The 21,433-nt window shown below is 42.7% G+C and overlaps 2 pseudogenes; one reads left to right on the top strand and one right to left on the bottom strand.

Moving 5' to 3' along the window:
* Positions 1 to 12,354: 12,354 nt before the first annotated feature.
* On the bottom strand, positions 12,355 to 12,473 carry LOC148521577 (5S ribosomal RNA; annotated as a pseudogene).
* Positions 12,474 to 16,799: 4,326 nt separating this feature from the next.
* Positions 16,800 to 16,918, top strand: LOC148521576 (5S ribosomal RNA; annotated as a pseudogene).
* Positions 16,919 to 21,433: the final 4,515 nt, after the last annotated feature.

Below are 21,433 nucleotides of genomic sequence, written 5' to 3'. Positions count from 1 at the left end.
GACTGTGCCCAGAGTCTACTGCGCATGCACAGATTGCCGGGTAGATGGTGCGGCCTCCATTTTCCTGACAATTTCCTCACAGCGCATGCGCAAAATGTCACAAAAATGTCCGCGGTGGTCATTTCTCGGCATTTTGAGCAGCGCTGGGAAAGGTAAGTTTTAGATAATATGGCTGCAGGGTGTGCAGGGCCCGTGTGCACCGCACACCCTGCACCCATTATAGATACCCCCGAGGAGGATGAATTACAGTGGAGGTGGTGAGAGGGGGCTATTGGGAAGGCTGATAGAGGGGTTTATAAATTACAGTGAAGGGAGGGAAAAATGATGGCTTTGGGAAATAAATTAATTACAGGTGAAAATAAGTGTGGTGGTAACAAATAAATTATAATCATAAGTGATAGTGCTGCACATATATAACATTAGAGAAGCTTTGAGAAGATGGTAGATGGGCTGTATGTATGTTCCAGGTTTCAAGCCTATGCCTTAGGAAAATGATATAGTGTGCTGGAAACACAGCTTTCCAAAAGTTTTGCCTCATGTAACAGCTGGTTCTCTGGGGTGATTGGCAGTGTCAGACCTCAAATCCTGAGGTAGGGCCCGTGCAAGGTTTTTAGGTGCCCTAGGCAAATTTTAGCCTCTCACTCTACCCTGTCACCTGTGTCCCGGCTCCTCTGTGCCTTCCCCCCATCCTGTCTGTGTCCCTTCTGTGCCGTGTCACCCCGTTCCATTACATGGCTCCTTTGTGCTGCGTCCCCCCATTCCATCACATGTATCCCAGCTCCTCTGTGCTGCGTACTCCATTCCATCACATGTATCCCAGCTCCTCTGTGCTGCTTCCTCTCATCCTGTCTCCTGGGCATCCTGTTTGTGAACAAGCCTGCAGGCGAAACGCGCGTCAGCACAGGCCTGATCAGCTGACCGGAGTCACGTGACTGCCACTGTGCAACACGCCTCAGACGCTGCACAGTATACACTAGCTTGTTGCAGCCTGGAACAAGGCAGTTGATCAGACGGCTGAAGGCGGGGCAGCGCTCACTATTTTTGCTGATGTAGACTACATTATACTGTACAGGCACCTTTCTATCCCCTCTGGTGGCAGTGTGACTGATCTGGGGCGCATTTGAGGTTCTGCAATGCTTATGTAACAGAGCCCACCTAACACCCTACAGGTCCTTAACACACACCACTACCCTGTTGTTTCCATGGACACTAAACTCTCCACTCTCTCATCACTCGGCCTGCACTTATTCTGAGTGAAAGCAGAAGTGGGAAGTTATTCTATGTGCCTACTTTCCTTCTTTCAGCTACTTATATATATATATTTTTTTTTTTGATGTTATACACAAATGTGATTTCAATATAAAAGGTTGAGACTTGTGTATTATATGTGTCTCACAGAACAAGCAATTGATGATTTTCAACACTGTTGTCTATTTGTGCCAAGCCCTGCACCATTCTTACACTGACTGTAGATTGCATGCTAGGCTTTAACAGGGAGCCTGTCTAACACCTAAACTGTGTTTTGTGACAATTAGACACAGAGGGGTAAGAGATACCTGCTTTGTGTTTATTATTTACACTGATGACATGCATAAATGTGATCTCAATGTTAATGGTTGAGACTTGTATAATATGTGTACTTTACAAACCTAGCAAATGATGATCTTTAAAGCTGTTATCCATTTGTGCCAAGCCTAGAATCATTTTACACTGATTGCAGACTGCATGCTAGGCCTCAATTAGTAGCTTGATAAATATCTGACTGTGGTTTATGATATTTAGACACAGAGGCACTATTATCCATCATTTAGAAATAAGTGGATTTATTATGTGATTACATTTCTACCTAAGCTTATTGTTAAACAACAGGGTATGTGTGGTCACCATTGGTAAGGGATACCTGCTTTGTGTTTATTGTTTTTCCACACTTACCTTGTCTGCGGCTGCCAGCCTTCACCATCTCTTCAAAGAGAGAGGCTATATTTTCGCCCTAATCTTTTTTCCCTGCGATAAGAATATTGATTGGATACTTCAGGCAGGATTTATTATATTATATGTTATATGTTTATGTTCGTCTTTTTGTCTTGTCTTGGTATTCAGTATTTCCAGTGCTGTTAGCACCAATATTTTAACGAGTGAATTAAAATTGTTATTTTATCAATTATTATTCATATCATTTCAAACTACTATTCAAGAGTGCCCCAGTAAAAGAGTCCACTTAACCTGCCTGTGTAGGGACATTTTTTCTGCCTTTATAATATATCTGCCTGCCTTGTGTGTGTATATATATGTATATGTATGTATGTATGTATATATATATATATATATATATATATATGTATATATGTAAGTGTAAAAATATATATATACATGTATGATTGTGTGTGTATATATATATATATATATATATATATATATATATAATATATCTAGCTATATATACATGACTATAGCTATATACATATAGATATGGCTATATATATATATATATATATATATTGTGATAGGATCACTGGTAAAGTGGTCTGTGGCAGGTGCATTTGTCCCAGATTCCTGTCATTATGTGTTTTAAACCCCCAGGAGAAAGTCTGCAGTGTAGCAGGCTTGAGTTTCGGCTTTTTGAAAAACCGGTTTGGGACCTGGGGGTTGTGGGTGAGAGGAGAGGGAGGGCTCCACCCACGGCCACTCCAGGTTTTGGTTCTCGCAGCCTGGTACAGGCTTGTTAGGGTTTCCACCTGAGAGTGGCCAATATAAGCCTAGTGTGTTTAGGGCTGATTGTCTCACCTGGGAGAGCAGACAGGGAGTTTGCTCAGAGACACTTGGAAAACCTATCTGTAAGTACTGTGCTGTGCTTTGTTGCTGGCGAGGGCATTAGGCACTGCCAGGTTCTGGTAGTGAGGGAACTACCTGTGAAGTTAGTGCCCCGACAGGGCTAGGATTTATGTTTATGTTTTCTTTGTGTTATTTCTGACATTGTACAATAAAGACTGGCGCCGACCAGCTTGTACTCGCATCCAGACTGGTGTGCTGCTTCCCTGCTGCTGTGTGTGTGTGTAAGGAAGGAGTCCCCTACCCAGGAGAGGGACCTCCTAATCTGACTGTGTCACAATATGGTGGAGAATGCGGGCAACCACACACACTGAAGTTGCAGCGAGAGGAAAACTTTCCGTTTAAAAATTAAAGGGACAGACACCCAATTGGTGAGTGTGGAAATAACACTGTCCTTGGAGTCCCATAGAGGAGGCGTCAGCCAATGCTCAGAGAGGCAAGGTTCAGCTTCCAACCTACACCCCAGGACAAAATGGAGGACATTATTAAGGCCTTGCTCCAAGCTACAGCAGCTCAGCAGGAGACAAACAAACTTCAGCAGGAAGCTACCTGGGCTCAGCAGGAATCTACCAGGGTGCAACTGTTGGCCTTGGAGACAGCCCAGAGGCAACAACAGGTCGCCATCGCGGAAAACAGCCAGGCCATAAAAGAGGTGGTACAGCACCTGGTCGCCCGGCCCAGAGATGTTAATACTGGTCCTCCCACCACCACTCACTCCGTACGAGCCAGTCACTTCCTCCAAAAGATGACTTCGGGCGATGATGTGGAGGCCTATCTCGCCGTATTTGAAAGAACGGCCGAAAGGGAGAGTTGGCCCCAGGAGCAGTGGGCAAGTCTGGTGGCACCTTTTTTGTCTGGGGAGCCACAAAAAGCATATTTCGACTTATGCCTGGCTGATGCCAAGGACTATAAAAAACTAAAACAGGAGATCCTAACTCGCTTGGGAGTCACCACCTTTGTTCGTGCCCAACGGGTCCACCGCTGGGAGTTCCATATGGACAAGCCTCCACGTTCACAGATGCATGACCTCGTCCATCTGTCCTCAAAATGGCTACAGCCTGAGACGCTGACGGGACCACAGATCGTGGAAAGGGTCGTGATGGACCGGTACCTGCGATCATTACCCGTGACTCTGCGCAAGTGGGTGAGCCATGCAGACCCTAAGACCGTGGACCAGTTGGTCGAGCTAGTGGAGAGGTACGTGGCGGCTGAGGAGCTGAGGAGTATGCCCCACCAAGCCCCGATGGCGCACCGGCGAACTCCCACAGACACTGGTAAGACTGTTCCAGGGGAGAAGGGTGCTGGGCGGTGGGATGTACCTAAGACTGAGGGTGTAGAACCTGGAGACAGGCCTGCCAGGCCAGGAAGGTTCTTGCCCCATAAACGACTAGACATTAATATGATTCAGTGTTTCCCGTGTGGTGACTTCGGCCATATTTCCGCTAATTGTTCACTTACAACTGAACCTATGCAATGTGATACTGCTCATGTCTACCGCAGGGGGTCTTTCTTTGCACAGACAGCCTGTACGGCTGACCGGCAGGCTGAGACTGATAAGCACATGTGTGTACTCACTGTAGATGGCAACCGAGTAGAGGCACTGTTAGACTCTGGTAGCTTGGTGACACTTATAAAAGCTGAGCTGGTGAACCCCTTGAGGCATAAGGGTAAAACTGTTGATGTGACCTGCATACATGGGGATAATCGATATTATGTTACTGCTGAGGTGAACATCGAGACACCATGTGGCTCTGCTATAGTTTCTGTGGGTTTGGTGCCTGGTCTGATGTACGATGCAATATTGGGGAGAGACTTTGCTCACTTCTGGAGATTGTGGGAAAGCCGTTTTGTTCCAGAAGTGAACAACCCCGGTCCACTTGAGAAGGTTGTCGATATAGTGGAGGAGGGAGTTTCTTCTGAGTCAGAGTTATTCCCTTTTCCTACTATGGTTGGCGAACTAGAGAATGCGGAGCGTGATGGTGGCCCGCCAACTGAGGTGCCTCCCATTGAGGTGGGAAGTGTTGTTGGGCCAGTTGATTGTCTGCCTGATTTAGAGGTCAGAAGAGAGGTCTTTGCCGTGGAGCAGTTGAAAGACCCTACTTTGATAAAAGACAGGAAGAATGTAAAGGTAGTTGATGGTAAACCCGTAGACCCTGATAGTCCTTTGTCCTATCCCCACATGGCAATATGTCAGGATTTATCCTGCCCTGAGTGTCAGTATCATGCTCCCAGACCACGTTTTAAGGGTCCACTAGTTCCATTGCCTATTGTAGAGGTGCCAATAGTGAGAGAGCACCTGAAACAGGCTCAACAGGCACAGCAGAGGGTATACAACCACAATGCTCGGTTATGCAGCTTTGCTCCTGGGGACAGAGTGTTAGTGTTGGTTCCCACTGTGGAAAATAAACTTTTGGCTAAATGGCAAGGGCCCTTTGAAATCTTAGAAAGAGTGGGACAGGTCAATTACAAAGTTTACCAGCCGGGGAAAAGAAAGCCGGAACAGATATACCATATAAATCTGTTAAAGCCCTGGAAAGATAGAATGGTACTGTCGGCCGTCCGAGCCCCTCCAGTAAGTCCAGGGCCCTTAGTTCCCGAAGTGACAGTGGCAAAAACCCTGTCGACAATTCAATAACGAGAGGTCAAGGAGTTTCTGGTTAGAAATAGGGTGCTGTTCTCGGACGTACCTGGGAAAACCTCGGTCGTTAAACATGACATCATCACTGACCCAGGGGTTAAAGTTAATCTAAAGCCCTATAGGTTACCAGAAGCACCAAGAGCATCGGTGTCGAAAGAAATTAAAAATATGCTAGTTAGGGGTTATTGAAGTATCACATAGTGAATGGTCAAGTCCCATTGTGTTGATTCCAAAGCCTGACGGGAGTGTGCGTTTCTGCAATGACTTCCGAAAGTTGAACAGTGTTTCAAAATTCGATGCCTACCCGGTGCCACAGTGGAGAAGGAGGCGTTGGCCATAAAGTGGGCGTTACAAACTTTTAAATTTTCGGTGGAACACAGGCCAGGGGGCCTGTTATTTAAAGCAGACGCGTTGTCACGCGTTCATTGTTTGGGGGCTTCAGTTGTTCCGCCCCATAGGTCGAAAACAAAGGGGGGGGATATGTGATAGGATCACTGGTAAAGTGGTCTGTGGCAGGTGCATTTGTCCCAGATTCCTGTCATTATGTGTTTTAAACCCCCAGGAGAAAGTCTGCAGTGTAGCAGGCTTGAGTTTCGGCTTTTTGAAAAACCGGTTTGGGACCTGGGAGTTGTGGGTGAGAGGAGAGGGAGGGCTCCACCCACGGCCACTCCAGGTTTTGGTTCTCGCAGCCTGGTACAGGCTTGTTAGGGTTTCCACCTGAGAGTGTCCAATATAAGCCTAGTGTGTTTAGGGCTGATTGTCTCACCTGGGAGAGCAGACAGGGAGTTTGCTCAGAGACACTTGGAAAACCTATCTGTAAGTACTGTGCTGTGCTTTGTTGCTGGCGAGGGCATTAGGCCCTGCCAGGTTCTGGTAGTGAGGGAACTACCTGTGAAGTTAGTGCCCCGACAGGGCTAGGATTTATGTTTATGTTTTCTTTGTCTTATTTCTGACATTGTACAATAAAGACTGGCGCCGACCAGCTTGTACTCGCATCCAGACTGGTGTGCTGCTTCCCTGCTGCTGTGTGTGTGTGTAAGGAAGGAGTCCCCTACCCAGGAGAGGGACCTCCTAATCTGACTGTGTCACAATATATATATATATATATATATATATATATTAGGGGTGTGCACCGGCCACTTTTCGTGTTTTGGTTTTGGATCTGGATCTTTCTTCGTGTTTTGGATCTGGACTGGTTTTGCCAAAACCACCCTTCCGTGTTTTGGGTTCTGGGTTTTGTGTTTTGGATCTGTATTTTTTTTAAATAAAGCATAAAAACAACTTAAATCACAGAATGTGTTGGTTTTTCTGCTCCTATGCAATTATTAACCTCAATAACCTTCATTTCCACTCATTTCCAGTCTATTCTGAACACCTCACACCTCACAATATTGTTTTTATGGCCAAAAGATTGCACCGAGGTAGCTGGATGACTATGCTAAGCAACATGAGTGGGCGGCACAAACACGTGGCCCATCTAGGAGTGGCACTGCAGTGGCAGACAGGATGGCTGTTTGAAAAACTAGGCCCCAAACATTACATACTGCAAAGAAAAAAAAGAGGTGCAAGATGGAATTGTCCTTGGGCCCTCCCACCCACCCTTATGTTGTATAAATAGGACATGCACACTTTAACAAACCAATCATTTCAGCGCCAGGGTCTGCCACATGACTGTGGCTGAAATGATTGGTTCGTTTGGGCCCCCACAAAACAAGCTGGCAATTAATGTGTCCCTGCACAAACTGGCTCTACGGAGGCAAGATGTCGTCCTCATCCTCCTCATCCACCGATTCCTTGGATAAAACAGGAAAAAGGGATTTAGGTGTCCCTGGACAGCTTACGGTCTTAGCCAAAGTTTCTGAACTTGACAGTAACTTTTTATGAACGCGCTGCAGGTGTCGTATAAGGGAGGATGTTCCTAGGTGGTTAACGTCCCTACCCCTACTTATTTCACCTTTACATATGGTACATATGGCAAGACAATTGTTGTCCGGATTTGGATAGAAATATTGCCAGACCAAAGAGGTGGAATGTTTGGTCTTCTGCCCAGGCATGACCGTGATGGGCTTTTTCATCCCACGGACAACAACTGTCTCCCCCGAAGCCTGATTTAAACAAACCACATCACCATCAGAATCCTCCTCGCCAATTTCCTCCTCAGTGCCAGCTACACCAGTATCCTCATCCTGTTGTACTTCAACAGTGACATCTTCAATTTGCATATCAGCAAGTGGACTGTGGGTGCTCCTTTCAGCACTTGCAGGGGGCGTGCAAATGGTGGAAAGAGCCACCTCTTCCCGTCCAGTGCTGGGAAGGTCAGGCATCGCAACCGCCACCACACTTGGACTCTCCTTGGGGATTTGTGATATCTTCTTAGAACGCACAGTTCTTCGCTGTGCTTTTGCCAGCTTAACTCGTTTGATTTTTTTAGCGGGAGGAGGGCTTCCATCGTCATGTGAAGCTGAACCACTAGTCATGAACATAGGGAAAGACCTTAGCCGTTCCTTGCCACTCCGTGTCGTAAATGGCATATTGGCAAGTTTAAGTTTCTCTTCAGATGATTTAAATGTTTTTTTCAAGGTCATTTTCCTGAACTTTGTCATTTGGGATTGTATGTGCCCTCTACTATGACAATGGGCATCGGCCTTGGCAGACGACGTTGATGGCATGTTATCGTCTATGTCATGACTAGTGGCAGCAGCTTCAGCACTAGGAGGAAGTGGTTCTTGATCTTTCTCTATTTAATTTTTATCGGAGAAAGTTTGGTCCTCCATTTATGTTATATTGATATATACGTGCGGCTAAGGCGCACACAAACACAGAAAATATTTTTTTTTTTTTGTTGGAGACTAATGCACTTTGTGGGTTACACCACCCTTTAAGAAATGAGCCAGCCGGCCCTTTACTTATGGGACACAGGCGCACGCTTGGCGCTGCTCCTTCGTTGATGCACGTGCAGCCACAGTGCACACAATTCACAAACACAGACAATAGGATATTTAATAAGTACTTTATTGGTGCATTAAATATTTTAGTAGTTTTAATAAATCAACAATCATATAAAACTCACAGGAATGGGGTTACAAATACCCCCAAAAAATAAGTAAACATAAGCATATTTATATAAAACACAATATAGTAGCTAGTGGCAAGCTGAATGTATACAAGACGACTTTTAGTATAAGAACTCCCTGTCCCATAGAGCCCTGTAACTCACTGGCACACCATTTTTTTATTGTCAGCAAGTCTCTCCACACAGTTCACATGAATAACTTTGAATCCAATATTTGAAAGTATTAATAGCAAATTTGTAGCAGTATGAAGAAGCTTAAGTGAAGACACGATGTGCTGTCTGGAGCCTTAGTACTCATGGTAAGGGGCACCCAGTAGGGGGGGTGATGGTACTAATTACCCAGGCCCGGGGTTGCAGAAGGGTCCTGGCGGGGGCCTGGGTCCAACACCGCTCCTCCCACCTCCCTGTCAGCTGAGCAGCCCACCACACGCTGCTGTGTGCTGGGCTGCAAAGGGAGACTGCAGCAGAAATCTCCTCTGCCTGGATACCGGTTCGAGGTGTAAGTTACAGTATTTAAAAAAAAAATTTCTCAGAGCCACGCCTCCCACAATCAGGCTCTTCGCAGCCCTGCTCGGTGTCCAGGCCATCAGCGTGATTAATGCTGGCCATACACTGCACGAAATCGGGCCAAATGCCTGATTTTTGATGAGTCTTACGATGAATGGTGTAAAAATCGTGTATGTTTGGAGTAGGATTCGATCCGATGCGCGCTCCTGCAGCTTCTAAAACGGATCGTATGATCAGATGTGCAGCCCATATTATCCATCGTATCGTGTGCAGATCGTACCGTTTATTTTGTGCATGTTATGCATCGTGCGTCCATTCATGTCATTTCAATGACTTTTCCCTGATGAGCGCGTGAGGCACACGATCGATCATATGACAGATCGTGTGCAATGAAAAACAACAAATCATGCCGCCGGGACTGCCAGGGAGCTCCGGGGAATCGTATGTGAATCTTATCTTAAGCTGGTCATGCAGGTGTATGGCCAGCATAATGCTTGGCTCACACAATTGGTATTCAGCGAGTCAACTTAGTTGTCCAGTCTGTATAAGAGAGTTCCTCCAGTTGTGGCAAAACCGCTCAATGTCTCCTGCTGGAATCATGCAATTTGCACTCTGCATATGACTGTGAAGTTTGGTGGAGGAGGGATAATGGTATGGGCAGGGGCGTTTCTAGAGAGGAGGGGGCCCGTGCGCAGTCTCTGACACGGGCCCCCTCCTCTCCACCCGGCTGCCGGCAGTGCACTGAGCTGTGCGCGGCCAGCGCCGGAGTTATAGACTCTGGGCACTAGAGTGTGCCCAGAGTCTATAGTGTATGCACAGGCCGCCACGACCATTTTCCAGTCGTTTAACAGCGCCGGACCCCCGTGCCGATGTGGGACTCCGGAGAGGTAAGTAAGATTATGGGTGCAGGGTGTGTGGTGTGGGGCCGCCCTGAGCGCTCTTTGCCGTAGCTCGCTAAAACATAGTGGGCGACCTTATGCAACGCAGTGTGAGCACTTCATTTAAATGTCTGGCCCCTTTTTGCCAGCGAGCGACCGCAACTTATGAGCGGATCTGAATGAGCTCCATGGTTTGATGAGTTTGGTGGGGAAGAACTTGACTAGCCCGCACATAGCCCTGACCTCAACCCCATCAAGCACTTTTGGGATGAATTGGAATGGAGATTGCGAGCCAGGCCTTCTTGTCCAACATCAGTGCCTGACCTCATAAATGTTCTACAGAATGAACGGGCACAAATTCCAACAGAAACACTCCAATATCTTGCGGAAAGCCCACCAAGAAGAGTAGAAGTTATTATATCTGCAAAAGGGGGACCAACTCCATATTAAAGTATATGCATTTGAATACAATGTCATTACAGTCCCTGCTGGTGTAATGGTCAGGCGTCCGAATACTCTTGTCCATATACTGTATATATATATATATATATATATATATATATATATTCCATAGACAAAAAACCTTACGGTTTCATATGTCCCATTAAGGCTGCTTAGACATGATCTGAAAATTCACAAAACCTATTGATTTTCTGCCACTCAAACTCCAAAAAGCAATGAAATTACGATCATTAAGGCTGACGCCTTAATGGACGTGTTCCTTGCGCAATACAGGTATGGTATGCCATCACACCCTGTGGTTAACGGCAGATTCAGCACTCTCATAGAATGAGATTGCTGTCACTCAAGGGAAACAGAGTGGCACGGTTTGGGGGGACGGTGACGTGGATGAGGGAAGAGAGTGGCATAGACATGGGAAGACAGAGCAGTGCAGATGGGTAAAGACAGATTGGTGCGGATAAGGGAATATAGACCAGCACAAATAGGAGAACACACAACATTAGGGATTGGGGAAGACATTAGTGTGGATGGGTAGGAAGATAGAGTAGTGCGGGTGGGGGGAGGAGACATGAGTTGCACAGTTGGGGGGGACAGAGTGGTGCAGATGGAGGAAGAAAGATTGCCACAGAGGAAAGGAAGACAGCGGCGTGGCTTAGGAAAAGGCAGTTGTGCAGAAGGAAACAGAGTGGCACGGATGCAGGGCGGTGCAGATGTAGAAAGATAGATTGGTGTAGATGAGATAATACAGACTACCATAGTTCAGAGACCACACAGCAGTAGGGATTGGGAAAGACAGATTGGTGTGGATGGGGAGGAAGACAGATTGGTGCGTGTATAATGTTACCCGACAGATTCCCTGATGCTGTATAAGCATTGCAGGGAACACTGACGGACCGAATGAGAGAGTGAGGAATTAAGGTATGAGTGAGAGAAAAAAGAGGTACATAATTGTATTAGTTGGAAATCATATATTTCCTATATTCGTTTCAAAAGAGAGAATTTCTCTGTATATTTGAAATAAAACAATTTATGAAATAAAGATGAAAATCAAAATGAAAATAAAAATAATGATAGTAAAAAATAAATAAATATAAATGAGTTGAATCCTGCATCTCTGTTCATATATGGATGAATTGGAACATTGGCCCTCATTCAGAGCCGTTCGCTATTTGTGGTCGTTCGTTCAAAAACAAGGGGTGGCTATTCAAATGATCCGTTCGCAAATTGCATTCTGTTCCCACCTCTAAGTCTGAATGAGCGAGCAAAACATACGCTCGTTTATTTGTTAAAAACGCCCCCTGGCCGCACGCACCATACGTCATGTCCGCTATTTATTAGATTAATCGAGTACATCGTACAGCGTATGAACTGCTCGCTATTCTTGTGGTTGGTTTTTGCTACCACAATCTTGCGAGCAGTTCTGACTATAAAATAACCCAGTGACGTGGTCAATGACGCTGCTGTATTAATTATGCACACCCATAAAACGCCCGTTTTGACCTTTAAGCACGCCTGCGTTCGGATCTCCACTCCCCATTTTCAAGCACCTTTCCCTTGTTACCACCCACATACGCCTCATTCTGTCACTCAAAATAGCAGTCATTCGCTATATTGCGAGCACATGAATTTCGGCCGCACTGACTGGTTCTACGCATGCGCAGATGTGCGAACATCGCTCGGAACGAGCGTACTGCCGCTTGCAAGTGGGTCTGAATGAGGGCCCTTATCTGTGGTACTATACAGATATAAATAAATCAGAGTAGTATAAATAAGAATAGAGATGGTGAAACGGACACAGAAACAAACGAGTTGCACCCTATAACCACAAAACCTTTTCAGTCTGTGTGTTCCAAAACAGTGAACAGACCTAACTCAGGTGTGTGTTGTATAGGGCATCAACTGGAAGAAAGTGAAAATCACTTCTGCTTTTCGTATTTCGTTAGCTGACTAGTACCCTTGTGAAATATCACCTACTGCACCTGGTATTCCTAGATGGTCTCCCATCCAAGTACTAACCAGGCCCAACACTGCATAGCTTCCAAGATCAGACGAGATTGGGCATGTCCGGGATGGTATAGCTGTAGATGTAAGACATTGCAAGATATCGAGTTGGACCGAATGAGAGAGTGATTAAATGAGAATATAACTACTAGTGAATCTAGAAATAGATCCCTATAGAGGGCTCAAAAATAGATATAAATCTACCAATAACTAATATTGATATGTATTCTGATAATTAAATGATTCCTTTTAAATGAATAACAATCAGCATGTAATAAATTAGAGTAATGACTCCTTCAAATATAAGGGTTTACTTTGGTTCCAAAATAGCAATAAAGAAACGTCTTTGGAAAAATTAATATAAAAAATTAAAATTAAAAATTAAAAGTAATAATAAAAAGAACCTCTATATGATTATAGTAATTCCATATAGTCTAAATGCTCCTTCAATCAATTAAGTAATCAGATTGGTAATAAGCATGCTACTCAAAGCCAATATGACCAGTATCATTATACCACACACAATAAGTGAAACAAATCTCTCATATTTGACATGTGTAAACTGTGATATGTGATCAAGAAATAGGGATATATCATCCCTAAATGTTGGTATATGTGAAAATAATGTGCAATAAAAGACATGAAGAAAATATAATATATAAATATGTGCCAAAACCATTGACATCCTGGGCAAAAAATTGGAACCTTGGGAAAAAGACACAACATTTCAACGACAATTTGAGAACAATAAAAAAGAACTTGAATCATACGAAAACAATATTATTGAACGTAAGAAAAACAAATTCTCTAGAGATAAGAGGGATTTTGTCATTGGTCGGATTTTTAGGTGGAACCCACAAACAGAGAGGAGGACAAAAGGGGATTATACAGAAAACTATACGTCCTCAGAAGCTGAATCCTCAGGAGGTGAGGAAAACTTTGAGATAAGGCGACAAGGTAATCAAGCCTCAAGATATAGGAACACGTCCGACTTGGATTTTCAACCTTTTTTAGGGGTCCCTCACAATCCCCGTGGTCGTCCGCCAAAAGGAAGACGAGGAGGGGGTCAAAGAAGGGAAAGAGAAGGCCAAAAATGGGAAACATCACCACAAACCTGTTACTACACCAGGAACAAAACAGGGTTGTAGAAAATGCTCAGAAACTTCAAATTATTAATCTATCAGACCATACACTCACCACCACACAGAATAATGTTCTTATGAAGGGTTTATCCTTCTCTCCAACTAGGAAATTTGATAGATTTCAATGGGAAACCAATTTACATCTTTTTGGTCGGAAATTATTATTGGCAAAGTTCTACTCACAACAGGAACAAACACCAATACCAGAAATACCTGTCATATCCCAAACGAATCTGACGGATGAGGATAATGACGCATTAAGGATCTTAGAAGATCTAAGTCATGAATCTCCGATTGAGGAAAGTATTACATCTAGTGGTATAAATACCTGTAAAAGAATAATATGTAAGAAAAGATCTACATTTTACCCTCAGGACAGTATATGCCCAGAAGTTAGGGTATTCATGAATCTGGTGAGTCGAGATCTTGATAAAATTCACTCCAGAAATAAATTCAAATACCCAGGTGGGAATCTGAATCGACAAGAGAAATGTGCCATTAACAAAATCAGGGAATGGGAGGATGTGATCATTAAGCCCTCCGATAAAGGAGGAAACATCGTTATCTGGCCAAAAAATATGTATATTATGGAGGCTAAAAGGCAACTGGATGATACAGATTGCTATCTGTGGACACTCCTCAACCCTATTGAGAACTGCAAGAATCTCTTTAATAGGATATTGGACCGTGCTATTCAAAACAATATCATAACGAAGCATGAACATCAATACCTGTATACTGAACATCCTAAAGTACCCACTTTCTATATGCTAATTAAGGTACATAAGAATCTTCATAACCCCCCAGGGAGACCAACTGTCTCAGGTATAGGGAGTCAGAAAAAGCCAGTACTTTTGTAGACATTCATCTCAGAAAACATGTATTAGCACTACCATCATATATACGTGATACTGCAGATGTACTCATGAAATTCCATGATGTTGTAATGGAAGACACCTATATACTGGCAAGCTTGGATGTGGAGGCTCTCTATACCAGCATAGAACACCAACTAGGGATGGAAGCAGTGAGATACTTCCTGATGATGGAAGGCATGGATGAATTCCATGAATTTATCTTACAACTCTTACATTTTATTCTTCACAAGAATTTTTTCACCTTTAACAACCAATTTTACTGGCAGGTGAGGGGCACAGCAATGGGGGCTGCCTGTGCCCCCGCCTATGCCAATTTGTTCTTAGGTTGGTGGGAAAAGGAGGTAGTTTTTCATGAGGATAATGATCAGTATACAGCAAGCATTGTCAATTGGATGTGATACATCGATGATATCATGATCATATGGGATGGCAGCAAAGAGAAGCTGCTGGAGTTCATTAATATACTGAACATCAATAATCTGAATTTGAAACTGACACATGACATCCACAAGGACAGGATAACATTTTTGGATCTGGCAATTTACAAGGATCATAACAATATGCTCGCCACTGAACTTCATAGAAAACAGACAGCAACCAATAGCTTCCTACACAGATCCAGTGCCCACTTTCCACCTACAGTCAATAACATTCCCAGAGGCAAATTTCTCAGATTGAGACGCAATTGTTCAGAGGACAAAATCTATAAGGAGAAAAGTGTTGAATTGGCAATGCGACTCAAGGAAAGAGGCTATAGTAATAGACTCATCAAAAAAGCCCAGACATCCCTACACAATACCAAGAGGGAATCTTTGATATTTCAAGCAAGGACTAAGAAAACTGAAAGCTCTGATATAAGATTTGTGGGTAATTACTGTCAAGAGTGGAAGGAAATACAAGAATCCATCAATAAGCATTGGCCCATATTATTATCAGATCTGGATCTTGCAACTAAGCTTAAAGAAAAGGTATCTATGAGCTGGAGGCATTCACTGAATCTGCATGACCATCTAGTTAAAAGCCACTTTTCCAATACTAAAATATGTAAATCTAAAATCAAGGGAACCTATCCATGTGGTTCATGTAAAGCCTGCAACTACATCACCAAAATGAACCACATTCAGGATAAGGATGGAATTAAGATTCCACTAGATGAGTATATCAATTGCAACACCTCAGGCTTGATACACTGTATCTCATGTACTTGTAAGTAACATGAGATACGTGGGTATGACCAAAAGGCCATTGAAAACCAGAATACTGGAATATGTAGGAAATGTAAGAAATGCCAGCTCAGATATTGCAAAGATGAAACAGATTACATCTGTTGCAAGACATTTTCATACCAAACATCCAGAGAAAGGTAAGGCCATGAGATTTTTTGGCCTGGAAAGAATAAGATTGGGAATTAGAGGTGGAGACATCACAAGAGAGCTTCTGAAAAAAGAATGCCAATGGATTTTCAGGCTAGGAAGTGTAGCACCCAAGGGCTTGAATGAACAAATCAATTATGGAATTTTTCTGCCACCATGACTACAATCTTTAATACTATAGGACTAATTTTATCAATGCAATCATCCTTATATATTTCTTAGATAATTTATGTCTTTCTCACTATTCCTCACATAATTACACTTATAAAGGTTTATATAGTTTCTTCACATGTTTTGTGCATTTTATGTTTTATGCTCATTTATATTTATTTTTATTTTATTTCATTTTTCATCACTTTTCATCTATTTTTCCACAACTTCCTAAGAGGTCCTACAGTAATTTTTCTTTCTTTTTTCACATGATTCGATCACTCTATATACTTTTTTAGTATATTTATATATTATATTTTCTTCATGTCTTTTATTGCACATTATTTTCACATATACCAACATTTAGGGATGATATATCCCTATTTCTTGATCACATATCACAGTTTACACATGTCAAATATGAGAGATTTGTTTCACTTATTGTGTGTGGTATAATGATACTGGTCATATTGGCTTTGAGTAGCATGCTTATTACCAATCTGATTACTTAAATGATTGAAGGAGCATTTAGACTATATGGAATTACTATAATCATATAGAGGTTCATTTTATTATTACTTTTATATATTAATTTTTCCAAAGACGTTTCTTTATTGGTATATTGGAACCAAAGTAAACCCTTATATTTGAAGGAGTCATTACTCTAATTTATTACACGCTGAGTACGTATGTTATTCATTTAAAAGGAATCATCTAATTATCAGAATACATATCAATATTAGTTATTGGTAGATTTATATCTATTTTTGAGCTCTCTATAGGGATCTGTTTCTAGATTCACTAGTAGTTATATTCTCATTTAATCACTCTCTCATTCGGTCCGACTCGATATCTTGCAATGTCTTACATCTACAGCTATACCATCCCGGACATGCCCAATCTCGTCTGATCTTGGAAGCTATGCAGTGTTGGGCCTGGTTAGTACTTGGATGGGAGACCATCTAGGAATACCAGGTGCAGTAGGTGATATTTCACCAGGGTACTAGTAGGCTAACGAAATATGAAAAGCAGAAGTGATTTTCACTTTCTTTCATTTGATGCCCTATACAACACACACCTGAGTTAGGTCTGTTCACTGTTTTGGAACACACAGACTGAAAAGGTTTTGTGGTTATAGGGTGCAACTCGTTTGTTTCTGTGTCCGTTTCACCATCTCTATTCTTATTTATACTACTCTGATTTATTTATATCTGTATAGTACCACAGATAATGTTCCAATTCATCCATATATGAACAGAGATGCAGGATTCAATTTATTTATATTTATTTATTTTTTACTATCATTTTTATTTTTATTTTCATTTTGATTTTCATCTTTATTTAATAAATTGTTTTATTTAAAATATACAGAGAAATTCTCTCTTTTGAAACGAATATAGGAGATATATGATTTCCAACTAATACAATTATGTACCTCTTTTTTCTCTCACTATACCTTAATTCCTCACTCTCTCATTCGGTCCGTCAGTGTTCCCTGCAATGCTTATACAGCATCAGGGAATCTGTTGGTTAACATTATACAAGAACAGCAGAAGTGACTTTACCTTTCTTCTCATTTGTGACCTATACAACACATACCCAAATGAGGTCCGTTCACTGTAAAGTTACACACGGACCAAAAAGGCCTTTGTGGTTATAGGCTCGCAACTCGTTTATATATGTTCTCTTTCCAGTATATGATTAGCAATATAATTGGATAATAGTATCTGTGATTACATGTATATTTATGATCATTTTAACATAGATAAGACCTGAAAAAATATATAGGCTGGTATTTGACTCTTACACTATACAGAATTTATTGTAGGGTTAAACTTTTTAGTTCTCTCGTTTTGTTTCCTTTTTCTCCTGATATATTTATCAGATGACTAAATCACTCCACCCTTTATTATATGAACATGGGGCAACAGTGCTGTGATATAATAGAGTTGCAAACAAGATCAAATATAAATGTTTAACAATCGCTTGCACTACTTGCACTACTGCCTGAGGATTATACGATGTCCTTAGGAGGTAAGGAGATGGTTAAATATAACTATAAAACTCACTCCTTTAACAATCAGGGAATCCTGATGATGTAATGGATAAACAGGAATTATCTCCATGACTACTCTCTTGTGCTCCTCCCATTCTATGACAACTTTCCCCTGTCCCTCCCATCTCACTAATGCAGGAAGAGGGGCGGAGATATTCTAATTATGCAGCCAATAAATAAGCTGCCGTCCAATAGCTCTAATTTATCGGCCCCCTGTTTTGAAAAAGCCTGAACGGTGAAACGCGCATCAACAGGACACATGAGTATCAGCAGTTCACAGCTGATCTCTCGGCCGGCGTCTGACCATCCCCTCTTCACTCGCGGGGGCGCCGCTCAGGACACGTGAGTATTAGCTGTTCTCAGCTGATCTCTCGGACGGCGTCTGACCATCCCCTCTTCACACGCAGGGGCACCGCTCAGGTATAGTGAGTATCAGCTGTTCCCAGCTGACCCCCTGGCAGGTGTCTGCAGAGCCTTGGTGTATGATGTGGGGACATTGCATAGACACTAAGCACGCCACCTACTGTATTTACTTGATTGGCTCTCCTGTGACAATTGTGTCCTCATTTTATTAATTGCATACAATACGAGTGATGTTTGGCTACCTCTGTGAGCTTTAATATAATTCTTTACACCATAGGGGCATTCCCTTCTTTTGCCCTTAGTTTAATAATTGGGATAGTATGTTCTTGTATGTGGTTAAAGACATCAATTTGCTTGACACACTCACTGTGGGGAGATATGATGTAATTGAGACATAGAGCAATAAAAGGCTTGGGTAATTCCAGAGAGTTATATGTCTAATTTACACAAAACTGACAAGTGGGGATACTAGTGCTTATGGAAATTATCTGGTGCACCAACTATTTATACCGGAAGTATTATAATTGCAAACTACATAAATACGATATATTGAACAAATAGCTTGTACATATAACAAAGGATTACATACTCAGACGCCGGCTATATGATACTGCTTGTATATATGGATGGCGTATATGGCTACATAATAATATTTATTGTCACAAGCATATTTAATAATTCGCCTTTCCTGCTACGGATAAAACAGTAGGATATAGAATATATTTTAATAAAATATTAAATGGTAATTGTATTCTTGTATGCGTTGCGGCCCTACTAAGTCATGGTGCCGATATTGTCTATCACTTATGATTAACTGTGCTGCAGTTATATATAGTACAGAATACTGTCGTGCTGAATATTTTTCTATCATAAACACAATGTATATGTAGTGATTTGTGTTGTTTTGTTGTTTAAATGTCTTGTTATAGTCTTTTTAAGTGCATATAAAATAAAAGCTATGTTTTATTAAAAAAATTTCTGTGAATTTTGAAATAAGAGTGCCCCCACAAAGGAGTTTCTTTCTGTTTTCCTACTATATAGGATTACGTTTCTCCAGGTATATATTGATTTACTCCTAGGGGAGCACCACCAACTGAGTAATGGGATAGGGATGCCTTTTTCTCCCATAAGTCGATGTGATATAGATGTTGGTTTTTTGATTTGTCTAGATTGTATTAAATCTTGTGTGGAGTCCTCCTTGTGTTCTTTACATATCTGTATTGCGCAAGGAACACGTCCATTAAGGCGTCAGCCTTAATTATCGTAAATTCATTGCTTTTTGCAGTTTAAGTGGCAGAAAATCAATAGGTTTTGTGAATTTTCAGATCATGTCTAAGCAGCCTTAATGGGACATATGAAACCGTAAGGTTTTTTGTCTATGGAATTTCATAGCTTTTTTAAAATGTATTAACTATCAGGTTTTGGATGAGCAAACCGGCCACCTGCAGGGGAGAAGTGCAACAAAATGGTACACTAACGCAGGTGGAAGAGGGGACAGCACACAGGAGGTTGGTTTGGGAGGTGCAGAGTGCGAGACGGCTGCAGGCATGCGGAGTAGCGGCAGCAGCGGTGGTGCAGAGCAGTGGCAGCGGTGCAGTGCAAAGGGGGCATCAGTGGGCGACAGAGGGTGGAAGAGGGGACCGCACACAGGAGGTTGGTCTGCATACCTTCCAACTGTCCCGCGTCCAGCGGGACAGTCCCATTTTTCTGGGACTGTCCCGCCTGTGTTCCGCAGTGTCCCGCGGTGGGGGGGAAGTTGGGGGGAGCACAAACCGCTGCTCTGCATAGCAGAGCAGCTGGTGTGCAGGAGGAGAACATGCCGTGCACATCTGCTCTCTTGTGTATGGAGAGCCTGGGGGCTGGCCAGCATCTCGGAGAGTGCTGGGCACGCCCCCAAAGTGAAGAAAACGGGGGAAGCCGCAAGGATACGCCCCTTTTATAACAAACAACGCCCACTTTTCCGGCACGTGACCTGTACTTTCTCAACATCTTTAAATATTGGGATATATGGGTTTGGGAGGTGCAGAGTGCGAGACGGCTGTAGGCGTGTGGGGTCAGTGGGCGACAGAGGGCTCACTGGTAGCTCACTGAGAAAATCAAATCAATAAGTCACAGCTGTACGAATGCAGCCGTGAGATCTACGCATTTATGTTAAAAATTGAATGTGTAAAAAAAAAAAAAAAAGCGTAGCCACCCTACACAGAAAATACTGTGGTTCTCCAAGTACCGGAATGCAGGGGAGGTTTGCTGGGAACTGTAGTTCCACAGCAAAAGCCAATATTTATATTTTCAAATGCACCACACTTTACCGGGGACATGGAGAGACCAGCTGAAGAATGAAGACGACGGGAAGCCCAGGATGTGCGGCGGCCGCACAAAAGAGCTTACTTGGTTTTCAGTATCATCTGTACGCGGACGATACTCAAATTTACCTATCCTCCCCAGATTTGTCACCATCTGTGCTGGTCCGTGTCACTGAATGTCTCTCTGCCATTTCATCTTGGATGTCATCTCGCCACCTCAAACTTAATATATCCAAAACAGAATTAATTATATTTCCACCAGCCAATAGCAGTTACCAACCTGATATCTCTATTACTGTTGACAACTCGACAATCTACCCCACCCCACAAGCTCGCTGCCTAGGTGTCATCCTTGACTCTGAACTGTCTTTTGTTCCCCACATTCAATCTGTCTCTAAATCCTGTTACATACATCTAAGAAACATAGCCAAAATTCGATCATATCTTACGCAAGACACTGCAAAAACTCTAATACACGCACTCATAATTTCCCGCATTGACTATTGCAATAGTCTCCTTATTGGTCTTCCCAAAAACAGGCTCTCCCCACTACAATCCATTTTGAATGCAGCTGCGAGGTTGATCTTTCTCACCAAACGTTCAGTGTCTGCTGATCCACTCTGTCAGTCCCTCCATTGGCTGCCGGTCTTCTACCGTATTCAATTTAAAATACTTACACTCACACATAAAGCTGTTAACCAAACCACACCAACATACATCTCTTCACTTATCTCAAAATATCTTCCAACCCGACATCTCCGTTCTGCACAAGATCTGCGT

This window comes from Taudactylus pleione, unplaced genomic scaffold, assembly GCF_031769625.1.
Source record: "Taudactylus pleione unplaced genomic scaffold, aTauple2 ptg000157l, whole genome shotgun sequence".
NCBI lineage: Eukaryota > Metazoa > Chordata > Amphibia > Anura > Myobatrachidae > Taudactylus > Taudactylus pleione.
The sequence above is the reverse complement of the archived record's forward strand: the minus strand, read 5'-3'. Positions and strand labels throughout refer to the sequence as shown.